The sequence below is a fragment of the Trachypithecus francoisi genome, unplaced genomic scaffold (genome assembly GCF_009764315.1).
Source record: "Trachypithecus francoisi isolate TF-2019V2 unplaced genomic scaffold, Tfra_2.0 Lachesis_group0, whole genome shotgun sequence".
NCBI lineage: Eukaryota > Metazoa > Chordata > Mammalia > Primates > Cercopithecidae > Trachypithecus > Trachypithecus francoisi.
The window spans coordinates 83,604,112-83,609,051 of record NW_022681453.1 but is presented as its reverse complement, the minus strand read 5'-3'; positions in this window follow the sequence as shown (position 1 = coordinate 83,609,051).

Here is a 4,940-nt window from a genome sequence, read left to right as displayed (position 1 = left end):
ACTCACTTGTGCCTTCAGGGCCTGCTCAAGCCCAATCACATATATACCACTTCCATTTGATAATGGACTGCTGCTGTGCACAACCCATTTTATGGCTAGATGGGTCAGAAAGCACCCAGTTCATGACAAGCAGTTCGGGTCACATTATGGCTTGATGACCCATAGTCAAATGTTCGGTTTCCACCAAAGCCCAATAACAGGCCAAGAGCTGTCTTTCAGAAGAAGAGTAGTTATCTGTGCAAGATGGCAGGGACTTGCTCCAAAATCCTAGAGACCGCCACTGTGATTCACCTATGGGGGCCTGCCAGAGGCTGCAAACAGCATCCCTCTCCGCCACTGACACCTCAAGCAACATTGGATCTGCTGGGTCATATGGCCCAAGTGGCAGAGCAGCTTGAACTGCAGCCTAGACCTATTGCAGAACCTATTCTCCAGCTCTGGAACACACTCAAAACTGGCAGTCTTTTGAGTCACTTGATAAATGGGCCAGAGTAACACACCCACATGAGGAATGTGTTGCCTGCAAAATCCAAATAGGTCCACTAGGCATTGTGCCTCTTTCTTAGTTATAGGAGGAGCCAAATACAGCAACTTATCCTTCACCTTAGAAGGAATATCTCAATGGGCCCCACACCACTGGACCTCTAGAAATTTTACTGAGGTAGAAGTTCCCTGAATTCTAGTCAGATTTATTTCCCATCCTCTGGCATGCAAATGTCTCACCAATAAGTCCATTGTGTTTGCTGCTTCTTGCTCACTGGATCCAATCAGCATAATGTCATCAATGTAATGGACCAGTGTGATATATTGTGGAAGTGAAAAGTGATCAAGGTCTCTTTGAATAAGATTATGACACAAAGCCAGAGAGTTGATATACCCCGAGGCAGGACAATAAAGGTGTATTGCTGGCCTTGCCAGCTGAAGGAAAATTGCTGCTGGTAGGCCTTATGGACAGGAATGGAAAAAAAGGCATTTTCCAAGGCAGTGGCTGCACACCAGGTACCAAGAGAATGTGTTAATTTGCTCAAGCAATGAAACCACATCTGGTACAGCAGCTGCAGTTAAAGTCACCACTTGGCTAAGCTTACGATAATCCACTACCATTCTCCAAGATCCATCTGTCTTCTGCACAGCCCAAATGGGAGAGTTGAACAGTTATGTGGTGGAAATCACCACCCCTGTGTCTTTAAAGTCCTTGATGGTGGCACTAATCACTGCAGTCCCTCCAGGGATGCAATATTGTTTTTGATTTACTATTTTTCTAGGTAGAGGCAGCTCTAATGGCTTCCATTTGGCCTTTCCCACCATACTGGCTCTCACCCTACAAGTCAGGGAGCCAGTGTGCGGGTTCTAATTATGTTTGTGCCAATTATGCATTCTGGCATTGGGGAAATGACCACAGGATGAGTCCAGGGACCAACTGGACCCACTGTAAGTCAGACCTGAGTGAAAACTCCATTAATTACCTGACCTCCATAAGCCCCTACTTTAACTGGAGGACCACAACGACGTTTTGGGTCCTCTGAAATCAACGTCAGCTCAGAGCCAGTGTCCAGTAGTCACCAAGATAGCTGATCATTTCCATTTCCTCAGTGCAGTTACACTAGTGAAAGGTCAGAGATCTCCTTGGGGAAGGATGGGAGAAAGATTAACAGCATCAATTGTCAGTAGTGTAGTGGGTCCTTCCTCAAGTGGACCTGGTCTCCCCTTCATTCAAGGGGTTCTGGGTTTGTAAACTGGATCTAGTCCGGAAATTGATTGAGGGGCTGTGATTCTGTTTTTATTTATTTATTCTGTTTCAAATTATTATTCTGTCCATTTGCCCTAGAAGTTTTCTGCTTATATAAATTAAGTAGGAATGCAGTAGGCTTCTTAGGAACACCTTGATTAATTAGCCAGTGCCAGAGCTCTACATGAGTCAGACTACTCTGGTTGCTGCTTTGCTTCTGCTGTCCATTATAATAGCTATGATCACCTTGCCTTCGATGGTTGAGCACCGCCACTTGGCCCCTGCCACCTCAGGATCCAATTATTCCCATTGTATTTAATTTTTTTAGTTGAGTGACTATGATTCTCACTGTCAGATCTGACATTCAGAGAAAAGCAATTACAGGGTTCTTCAAACATGCAGGTGCTGCCTTCACAAATCTATTTTGCAAAGCATTGGTCAAGGGTATAGCTTCTGGACCCTCCCAACTGGGATGAGTAGGTCTAAAGTGACTAATCCAGTTCACCATCCCAATCTCCCTAAGCCTTTGGATCCCTTCCTACACATTAAAGTAAGGGAAATCAGGCATTTCCAGCTTGTTCACAGTGGGCCATCTTTTAATCCATATTTCAGTTAACCAAGCAAATAAACTGTCAGAACCTTTTTTAACTCCCCGATCTGCAACATTAAATGCAGAGTCCCTACTTAGTGGGCCCAAATCAATAAATTCATCCTGATTCAACTCTACATGCCTTCCACCATTATCCCACACCCTTAATATCCATTCCCATGCCTGTTCTTCATATTTCTGTTGATATAAATTAGAAAACTCAAGCAGTTCTTTTTGAGTGTAGTGCACCTCCTCATGGATTACACTCTCAGCCTCACATCTAGGGGCCTGTGGGGACTTTAGTCTAGTTATAGGTCTAGAAGCAAACAGGGGTGTTGGGGGTGGCTCCCAAGGAGAGTCAACATTATCTTGCCTGGCAACTGCCTCAGGGGAGGCAATCACTGCTGGCTCAGGCAGCGCAGGTTTTATCTCCTCAGATGAAGGTGGAAACGCTGATGGCAGCATGGGTCAGGTTGTAGAGGGGATGCTGCCACCACTGGGGACAGGGAAGCTATTTCTTCTGGCAAAAAAGTTTCACCAGAATTCATAAACTCAGTGTCCCCAACTTCATCAGTGTCCTCCCATACATCGCCATTCCATGTTGCAAGGTTCCTTTCTTTTCCAACTGATGCCCTCGCTTCAACAGTAGACACCTGGCAAGGCTGTACATGCAACTTTTGTTGCAAGTCAGCCACTTTCACAATAAGAGTTTGTGTCTGTTTTTCCACAGTTTCAGCTCTTTATAGGAGATAAGACTCTCACTCAGGGCGATCTTAGCAGATTTGAGGCTTAGTATCTGCTTCTGAAGCCAAGAGTTAGAATCCCTAATCTCACCATTTTCTTCCATTACCTTTTCCACTGAACTTAAGAGCAACCAACCAGCTTAATTATGTTCCTTGGTTCTCTACATATGGACAAAAATATTATGGATAGAGTCACTAAACTCCTTGCCTCTCAAGAGTAGTGAGTCAGAAGTGTCAAATGCATTTATTTTGCATAACTCTCTAAACAGCTAACACCAAGGACTATTAGTGTTCTCCATTCTATTAGAAGTATTCTCCATTCTATTAGCATTTTTTAGTATAATCACATTAAGCAGCCAACTCCAGAAACCTCAAAACCAACAAAAGAACTCCATCCTTAATATTGTGTTCCTCTAGAAGCACTCCTGGTACTAAAATCTGTATATCTGTATATACACACACATATATATGTATACACACACACACGCACATATATATACTCTGTAAAGAAGGTTAATGTCTGTAAATAGATATCAATATTAAATAGCAATAAATATTTCAATACTTACTGTATCCAAATTTGCTTTTCCTGTTTGTTTGCTTTTTGAGACAGGGTCTCACTCTGTTGCCCAGTCTGGAGTGCAGTGGTGTGATCTCAGCTCACTGCAACCTCTGCCTCCCAGGTTCAAGTGATTCTCCTGCCTCAGCCTCCTGAATAGCTGGGATTACAGACATGTGCCACCATGCCCGGATAATTTTTGTATTTTTAGTAGAGACGGGACTTCTCATGTTGGCCAGGCTGATCTCCAATTCCTCAGGTAATCCTCTTGCCTGGGCCTCTCAAAGGGCTGGGATTACAAGTGTGAGCCCCTGCAACTGACCACCATATACAAATTTGAGCTAGACACTGTCAGAAAAACAGTTGACAGCTTGCTGAAAACATCCTTGTAATTTGTGGTAGTTAATTTTGTGTGTCAATTTGTTTAGGCTATGGTGCCCTGTTCTTTGGTCATATATATATGTATACATATACATATGTATATATGTGTGTGTGTGTATATATATGTGTGTGTTTGTGTGTGTGTATATATACACACACACATACAGGGGAGTTTATTAAGTACTAACTCACACTATCACAAGGCCCCACAATAGGCCATCTGCAAGCTAAGGAGCAAAGAAAGACAGTCCAAGTCCCAAAACTAAAGAACTTGGAGTTCCATGTTCAAGGACAGGAAGGGTCCAGCACGGGAGAAAGATGTAGGCTGGGAGGCTAGGCCAGTCTAGTCTTTTCACATTTTTCTGCCTTCTTTATATTCTAGCCATGCTGGCTGCTGATGAGATGGTGCCCACCCAGATTAAGGGTGGGTCTGCCTTTTCCAGTCCACTGACTCAAATGTTAAAAATGTTAATCTCCTGTGGCAGCACCCCCACAGACACACCCAGGGTCAGTACTTTGCATCCTCTATCCATTCAAGCTGACTCTCAGTATTAACCATCACACTGGGGAAAATGAGTAAATCTCAAGGAGACAATTTTTGAGTTCAGACTAAAATATAGTCATCCCCTTAAACTAATTAAAGAGGAATGGGGAAGCTGTTTATGGGGAGGTGACCAGGTACAGTAAGCAAGGATAAGTTTGTTATGCAGATTTAATTCTGTGCCTTCTTTATTGATAAGAATCTCTAGTGAATTTTAAATCATCCTTCTTTTACTGATACAGACAAGGAGACACCCTTCCAAATGGAGATTTCTCTTATAAATATAAATTTCCCTTACAAAAGGGTAACTTCACTTTTCAGGGCATTTCTGTCTTCGATGTCTTTACATAATCTGCTCAAAATAATCCTTATGCCTAAAAGGCATATTTTGGAGTGGC